This window comes from Nanorana parkeri, unplaced genomic scaffold, assembly GCF_000935625.1.
Source record: "Nanorana parkeri isolate BGI_ZX_2015 unplaced genomic scaffold, ASM93562v1 scaffold49, whole genome shotgun sequence".
Lineage (NCBI taxonomy): Eukaryota > Metazoa > Chordata > Amphibia > Anura > Dicroglossidae > Nanorana > Nanorana parkeri.
The window spans coordinates 2,907,814-2,916,987 of NW_017306317.1; the positions used below are offsets into that span (position 1 = coordinate 2,907,814).

The following is a 9,174-nucleotide window of genomic DNA, read 5'->3' on the forward strand; positions in this document are numbered from 1 at the left end:
CGGTACATTTACAACTTATTCATAGCAAGTACTATGTGAAAGGGGAGGGGGTCCAGCCACTGTAATCAGGCCATACATTTTACTGCAAGGTCCTCTTTAACCACTTGCAGTCCAGAGCAATTTCTTAAATTTTTTCACACATGAAAAAATATCTGAATTTTTGCCTAGGAATTACCCCCAAACAATGATATTTTCTGAAAGCGGAGGTCTTGTACAATAAAGAAAATGCTAGTTGCAATTTATTATGTGGCATGATATTTGCACAATGTTTAATGAAGCCAATATTTTTAGTAGGGATGCAGATACCAAGTACCGTACAAGTACCGATACTTTTCAAGCTCCAGGACTAGACTAGAGAAAAATTCAAAAGTATGGAGGCAGCTGTCATTTGTAAGGAGCACACGGAGCTCCTGGGATTTGTACATCTGTTTTAATGTACGATTTTGTTTTTATAAAATATAAAGAGATGCACCGATACCAGTTTTGCAAGTACAAGTACTGATACGTTTATTGTCATGTGACAGTTTTTCTAAAACAATACAGACTAATGATTTCAGGACAGTGGTGGAGTGCCAGAGCCAGGTCCCAGCTGCAACCCTTGTAGTACTCATGAAAATGCCAAGTATCTGCACCGGTACTCGAAAAGTATCTGCGCATCCCTACTTTCTAAGGATAAAATACACTGAAATTAATTTCAGTGCTCACAATCAGAATATAATACCAGATGTTTTTTTTGTGGGGGGTATAATATAAAAGATGGTGTGTCAGGTAAATGGATACCAAAAGGTGGAATAACACTTTAAGCTAAGAAAAGACCAACAAATATCTAAGACAGAACTGCTCATAGACATGTTAGATCTTGTAGCCGACAGCTCGGCATGGAGTCATTATCACCACCATCATGTGGAAATCCTGCAACTAAAATTCCAATGCTGGAAATGGAGAATGTCCTCAATGAAGGCTGTTTCTACTTTTTAAGATGAAAACAGAACCTGTCTTTCATTTCGAACATGTAATATGCAATGCAAAATGTTGACAGCTGAAACTCTCAACTGCAGCAGAAAGAAATTCTGTTATTTAGGTCAGGACCGAACACCAAAAGAATTTCCATTTTTTATCACAACACAGACCAAAGTACATTGACGTCTTTTGTGCCCATTTTTGGCTAAACAATTCAGAAAATGAAAGGGGAAACGTGAAAAGCAGACATGCCAGGATTTAAGTTCCACTATAGAAATGCTGAAAACATCTTAAAGACAAAAAAAAATTCACACTAACAGATTCTTTTCTTTTTTTAAATCCGTGTTTATTAAACAAAATGATAGACACTCGCATGTATCAAAGAAAAAACAAGGACTGCACGCAGGCAGTCAACGGATCTGCATTTGCAATGTATGAGCATACATGTCATTAAAGTTAGCAAATTCTCAAACGAGTCAAGCTGTACCGAGACTCAGCGGCACAACAATATAATTTGGTCCTGATGAAAAAACGTCATATCTGCCACTGGTCAGAAACATTACACAACATATTTCGGATGCACATCTGGATCGCCATTTCGCGTAAAGTGTTAGTGCTTTGGGCTGTGCCCCCCTGTCTTAGCTCACATCCATTGAGTAAAGTGACAGGACCTCTTGTCACAAGGTAGGCACTAAGCCCCGAGCACCGTAGCATTTCAACTGTAAAACAGTATGCATTCTGAGAATAAGGCGAGTAAGGCAAGTACCCCGAGGGGTAAAGCAGAAAGAAGAAAAAGAGGGAAGGTTGAAAAGCAGCAAGCAGTAAAGGATTGGGGGGACAGTGAGAGGGGAACGGAACGTGGAAGAGAGGGGCCTACCAATTCCAGGACCCGTCTAATAAATAGGTCAGCTGTCAGTTTCCTTGGACAGGTCTGTAGACCCAACAGGAGTCCAGGGAACAGGTCTTCCGACTCAGGGGTACCAAAGTTTAACTCTCCGGGGTCATGATCTGCAAGTAAGGGTCAGTGGTGATGTAAATTGTCCACGCTCTCCAAGTGGTGCGGAACCTCTCTTCCGTGCTATGGACGGAGGGATCAGGTGACCGAAGGAGAAGGAGAGATCCACGCCGGTACTTGACAAGGAGATATTAGAAGGGGTTGGAAAACCAGAACGTAAAAGACCTTTTCAACAAGGAGCCCCTCTTGGGGAACTGTCAGTGAATGTTTGGAGGACTGCCGGACAGATTGATCAAGTGTCACTGAGAGAAGGAAGTTGCCCTTTCTTAAAGTGCTGTTCGTTGGTTATGCATGTAATGATACATGCCCCTTGAAATGTCAGTTTCTTTGCTGTTATTATTTTAGAGTTTTGATTTATTTGCACGTTTTTTTTTTTTTTTAGGAGGATTGGAGGGCCAACACAGAGCCCCTTCTTACTTCTCAAAGTTTGTTCACAGCTTGAATTAATATCACGGTTTAAATGTAAGTTTTCTGTGTTGTTTTACTACACCGCTAGCCAGAGGTTAGCATGTTTGAGATATACATGCCGAACCAATGAGGTTGATCACTGGTACTAATTCTGAAGGTTCCAGTGTTGATTTTTATTATTCTTATTATGTTTGTGTGTTGAACCTTCTAGTCATATGTAAATAATTCACTTGTATCAATTTTTCACAAGGATTGTCGCAATTTAACACAGATTTGTATTAACACTTTAGTGTGTAGTTGGTTCACATAGACCGAGCGCAACATATTTGCTTTACATTTATTCACCTATACACATTGTTGCGGCTGGTCCAATCAGGTAGTTAGGCACGCATTCCCAGCGCAGTGATTTCTGTGATATAATGATTGCTGCCATAGCCTCCAGATCACCCTTGGTGGTGAGCCACAGGAGGATCTCTCTCCAGTCCACCCCGTCGATTGCCAGGTCTATAGAGTCTGCAGACGGGAGAATGGGCGAGGGGATAGGGGATGATGGCAGGTCTCGATCACGGGTCGGATCCACCGCGTCAGTAAGAGGCGCCGGCGGCTTGGTCCATGTCTGAGACAGAGTGGGGCCTGCTGCCGCTGAACGGGTAGTTACCATGTTGGGCGGTCCACCTACCCGGCCCGAAGTGTCGGCGGGGGCGAAGAAGCCTGTCAGAGCGGATTGTCTGGAGCTCCGGGGGTTGCACCTGGCTGCCCTGTGGTCAGGACATGCAGGGAGAGGGAGATTATGGTCACCTGGAGAGTGGGTTAGTGCCGGCCGGTGCAGCGCTCCGAGAAGACGCATCCTCACGGCGCGATTGTTAAGCCAAGCCCCCCACACATACAGATTCTAACATTTTACCATCTGCACGCCCCAATGTACAATTTATCTGAAAGGTCACATAACATTAAGTGATGTGTTGAGGAAAGTGTACAGGAAAGGAAAGGAAATCTATGGATTAGGTTTGGCTTTTGTGCTCCTAGCTCATTTTGAACAAGAATAGCAGCTACACCTATGTTGACACAATATTTCTCCCTATGATGTCTGCTATCCAAGGTCAGGGCAAGGGCTAGAGTCTGCAGGAGCCTGATCACAATGTTCTGCAAGCCTGAATGTGAATACAGTAAACCTCCCATTATCCGGCATTTAAGCAACTGGCACTTTCCGGGCTAGTTCATACCGAAAGCATGTGCGTTCCAGAGCGGTAGCTGCAGGAACGCACCGCGATCGCAAAGAAACTTACCCCGCAGTCTGGGGTGTGGCGGTGCATTGAATTCAATGGCACCACCTCCACGCCCCCCGCCTGCAGGGTGACCCGATGTGTGGCAAAACCTTGCCAGTGTTCCGTTGCACTGCAAATGCAAAAAATAGAGCAAGCCCTATTATTTGCGTTTGCAGTGGAACGCAACGCTGGCAAAGCTTTGCCACGCGTCCAATCGTACTGTGGGCGGGGGAGAGTGGAAGCGGTGCCATTGAATTCAATGCACTACCACGCTCCCTGGGGGAAGTTTCTTAGCGATCGCTACCGCTCTGGAACACACACGCTTTCGGTGTGAACAAGGACACGTTCTCAAAATATTGAGAACGTGTCCTCGATTATTATTTTTTTTCAGTGGCTTGATGCACATAGGGCATAGGAACGGACCTGAGAGAACTTTCTGACCAGCTGAAATCAGAAGAAAAAGTTGAAGTTGGCACAACCTGGCTCAACAAAAGCTTTTTTTTGTCCCAGTTAAAAACAAATAATAATAATATAATGACCGAAGACAATCAAATGCAGTCACTGTTTCGATATTCAGACAGCCCCAGGCTCTGAATGTCCGAATACAATAGCCAGCAGTGGAGAATTCTCCATCCACAATATTTAGCATGGATGGGGGAATTAATTGATTTCCCGGCAAGCCAGGAGACCTGATCTCAATCCTGCAGTTACGTTACACTTACAGGTCTTTCAGCGCCCTCCCCCCCGACTGGAAAGGGAAAGGAGAAACAGTACAGTTAGAAAGATCATTGTCACACTGCTTTCTACTCCTATCAGCATGTCCATTCTTAGCACATAAAACACTGCAGCACAATGGATTGGCTTCATTGTGCTGATTAGTAATTAGATGTCCTCTTATGATCCAAAAGAGAAACAAACGTCAAAAAAGTTGGGGACATAGTTCTCTTGTAATGATGTATAATAAACAGAGCTGTGTTTGTGTCTTTTATATCTGTCTGGAGTTTAGCTGTAAGCTACAGCAGTACCCGCACTCTTAAAGGACACCTGTATTAGGCCCCGTTCACACCAGGGCAGTTTGGTTGCGCAGATATTTCCGCGCTGAACCACTGACATGAACAATCCCATACATTCCTATGGGAACCATCTGCTCCCTAAACTACTTTTTCACGCTGATAAGCTCGGTTTCCATATAGATTTCAATGGCAACATGCTGATCAGCACATTTTTGGGTATTTTTTAATTGCGTTTCAACACTGAAATGCTATTAAAAATGCCCAAAAACGCACTTTCAAAAATCGTGTGGAAACCGTGCTGAAATGCTTCTGCCCTGGTGTGAATGGGGCCTTAAAGGGTTCTAAACCCTCCATTTTGTTTTCATATATCTACTGCTAGCAAGCAGTAGATATATGCAAAAAGTTTTTGGTTTTTTTTTAAACACTTTGCCGCGCACTCCTGTCCGAAAATGCTCGGCATCTTGGGGCGGGCGCATGCACAGTTCAGATTTTCGGCCGGGAGACGAGGAGAGATGCAAGGCAAGTCTATGGACGCGTGCACCCGCATGCAGACACCGTGGGACAGGAAGTGCCAGCAAGGACAGAGGAGTCAGCGCTGGATCGGAGACCCACAGCAACGCTGGAGGGACAGATGAAAACATCAGGAAAGAAGAAGATCGGATTAAGAGACACCATTTAAGGTAAGTGCTAACATTAACATTGGGGGGAGGAGAAAAAAATGTATCCTTTAATGTCACTTTGAGAAATGCCATAAATGACCTCAGAAAAATGGTGGTTGCCTGTTGTCTCCAGGAACCATACAGGACAAAGCAGTGGCTATATTGTAGAAGTGAATACTTCTACAGACCCCTCCGCCTTATTTTCTAATGGCACCCCAGTCTTGCAAGTCAGATTGCGCGGTTTCCCATGGCGATTCCGGCCATGCAATCACTCATGTTCGCGGAAAAAAAAAGAAAGGTACATGCACCTTTTTTCAATGATTACCGCGCGGATGTAACCCCATTGAAATCAATAGGGCCGCGCAACAACTGCTGTGTGCAACCGCACGTCCTGGGATCGTATAAGTCTGCACCAGCCCTTAATGTCTCTCTAAGCAGTTACATTTAGGTCATGCCAACTTTCAAGGTTGTCAGTGTGCTTATTGAAGCCCTCAAATGGCTGGTGTCATAGCTGATCACGCGCATAATCCTGGCAACTGCAATCCAAATAGAGGCAAAGATGGCACCAGTCTTGGGTGTAGTTCCGCACTGTATTTGCATACCTCTTGTCAAAAAATTGCAACAGGGAAGTATGCTACACTTGAGTGATCAGTCAGTCATGACAATCTGCTTCCTAAACATAATGAACACATATATGAGAATCACTGACTCTGAGCAGCATGTACAGTAACTGTGTGGCCAGATGCCAAACCTTAAACAAGCCTGTTCTGCACTAATGGATTTAAGGGCTTGTTCACACAATGTCCGGACCAGATCTGGTCCGCATCTGGAGCAGATCTGCAGATACGGTGCTATACGTTTGACACGTTTTTGATGCGCTCCAGTTAAAAAAAAAAAAAAAAGGTTTGGGGGGAGGGGGGGTGTCAGTATGTTAGATGCAGTGCGGTGCGTTTTCAGCATGTTTTCATTGCATTTGACGTTTTTGAGTTTGTGCGTTTCCGGACCGTACAAAATGTGACGTGCAGTATTTTTTCTGTCCGGACTTAGGGATACATTGGGATGCATTTTTAGTGCACACAGGGCACAGAAAGTGGACTTATATCCTTTGTGGTTATTGAGGAACATGAAATGAAAGTTTTTGTTCCTGGAGTTCAGGTTTAAAGGCCCATTTATACTTTAGCACAATGTTTCGTTGAGTAAACATGTAATACATTAAAATGTAAGTAAATCCCAACAAACTTCTCTTTTTTGCATCCCTTTAGTCTATGAAATATAGCATTGAAGGTGTTTTGTTACTCATGTCCATATGACGGCTGCTTCCCAGACATGAGGAATAAGAACTTTCATAGGACAGGAAGTGTGCTACTAGAAGGATCACCAGGTGAAAACAACATGGAAAACAAATGCAACGACCACATTTAAGGATTGGTAATCTGCAATATAACATTTGTTCTTGGGCTTAGATAAGTGTATCATAGTCATCCAACGGCTTCACAACTTTATACATTAGTGACACAAAAATGTAGACAAACCTCTTTTGGACATCACCGACTGCAAAACTTTAAAGCAGAACAGGCTACCCCGGAACTGCAAGGGTTAAATGTTTTTTCCTTCTAGGTTCAATAATAATAAAAAAGTTATACTCACCTGATCCTCAGAGCCGGTATGCTCTTAGGCTACATTCACACAGGAGCGGTTGTCCGCGCGTATTTGGCCATACAAATATGCGCGGAGACTCTCTAAACCAGAAACAAAAATGCACTTTAACGTGCATTGTTCAGACTTTTAGAGCTGCCGCGCTGTACAAAACCACACAGCACGCAAAATAGTCCAAGCACGTTTTTTTAATGGATTCCACAGACTGGCCGCAAACTAGCAGAATCCATGCGGATGAAATATTTTAGCGTTTGCGTCTTTTGCACGAAAAACACAAACACTATACGTGACTGGAGCTTCAAACTGGTCCTTCCACTTTGCTCCCCCCCCCTGCAGCAGTCTGAGGTCCCCGAGTCATCGCATTCCACAGGACTTGAGGAAGCTGAGGGACATACCACTGCTGCAAAAAAAGGAGGAGAGAGGTTGGAGGGAGCACTGTCACAGCTGGCTGCCTTTGAGCTTCGGGTGAGTGTAACTAAAAAATAAAAAAAGCACTTAACCCTTGCAGTGCAGGTGCAGCCCCACTATCCACAAGGGTTAAGAACATTTTTACCAGGGGTTCAGCTTTGCGATCAGTGAATCACTAAATGCTGAAGTCATAGGAGACAGTGTTTTGTCAATTTAGCATGGATGGAGCAAACTTGTTCAACCTGTGGGGCCAAACAAAATAAATCTGCACATGTATGGTCTATCTCCCGGTTGTCGGTATGTGGAGGACTTTTACTTACCCGATACCCACTCCCCTGATGGTCGGCACTCCCCTCTCCAGCAAGTAACATTGTACATGGCATCCTCATGTTGGGTTATGGGCATTGTATGTGAAGATGTCAGTGAGCCCCGACCACCAGAGTACAGGTGGTGGGAAGAGGCTGCAGGTGCCGACCTTGGAGCCGGTGGGTGCATCAGGTCAATGAGGTCCAGTTTACACCAAAGAATGCATTCCATTCGGCCTATGGAACACACACCGGTTGGCTCCCTGTGTTCAGGGGGCAGGATGTGGCGTGGCAGTGCATCGAAGTCATTCGCACCGGAGCCCAGGTGCAATAGCCGGCACCCGAACACGTGGCATCTTAGTACATGCGTTCCGGTCCAGTGCGATCTGCAAAAATGCTGCAAGCACTATTTTTGTAGATTGCACTGGACCAGGACGCCGGTACGGTGGCACACGTTTGCACTGCGGACAGTGCAGAGAGCCAGTTTGCGTTCCAGAGGCCGAACGCTCTGGAACGCATCCTTTGTGGATTCAACCGGCCCTAAAAGTCCTTCACACAGCTCCCCTAAACAAAACAAAAAAAAAAAACAGGAACCCTTGCAGTATTTGTCTATGAGGCCAAAAGCTCAATTGTTGTGTACTTTTCACACTGCAGGAATCAGGCGTCAGCAACAGAACGCTCAGATGTGAACAGGGGCCATTGGATAGAATGGGAATCCTCAAGTTGGGAGTTGTAGCACTTAGGCATTGAAGCTACAAAACACCCAGGTGTGAGTGAGGCCTAGCAACCATCTCCTCCACCTAATAACTAGCTTTCTAGGCTACAAAATGCAAAAAAAAACAAACACAAAAAGAGATACAAAATGTCCTGAAAACACGCTCACTAAAGTTTGATTGAGACAACAACTTTATAGATGGCCAGAAGTCATGCGAGAGATGTGTAGCTGCTGCAGACCTCTACAGCAAAGTTACTAGACCACTCACCTGAAACACCTTCCCCCCTCCCCCTTCCGACATACAGCGGGGGCCCACCATGACCGCGCCGGGGCCCCTACACAGGCCGGTACACCTCCTTCTAAGAAGCCAATAAAACCGCTCATCCTATCACACATACACGCACCAACCTTCTCCTCATCGGACAGCTGCTCCTCCACATCCGCCATCTTCTTTACCCCCTTTTCCTGACTGACTGCGCGCGCCCCCAAAGGGCGGAGCCTGACGTCACGGGACGGCCAGACCTGTGGAGTGACGGGATCGCGCGCTGTCTGTGCCTGACGGCAGCGCGCCTGGAAGGAAGTGTGTTGTGAGAGAGCTGAAATAGGAGAATGTTCACTGACAATGTTTGTAGTCAGACATTCCTGTTCTCTGCTAATGACCGATACGCCCAACACTATCCCAGGTTTATTACACGCAGGGCCATTAGAAATCATTGTACAGCCCACCCGACAGGACATGGTTCCATGCGATTAATGCACACTACTGTGAA

At 45.3% G+C, this 9,174-nt stretch overlaps 1 pseudogene; it reads right to left on the reverse strand.

The window, feature by feature from the left end:
- Window positions 1–8,950, reverse strand: part of LOC108802160 — a 27,218-nt pseudogene extending 18,268 nt beyond the window's left edge.
- Window positions 8,951–9,174: the final 224 nt, after the last annotated feature.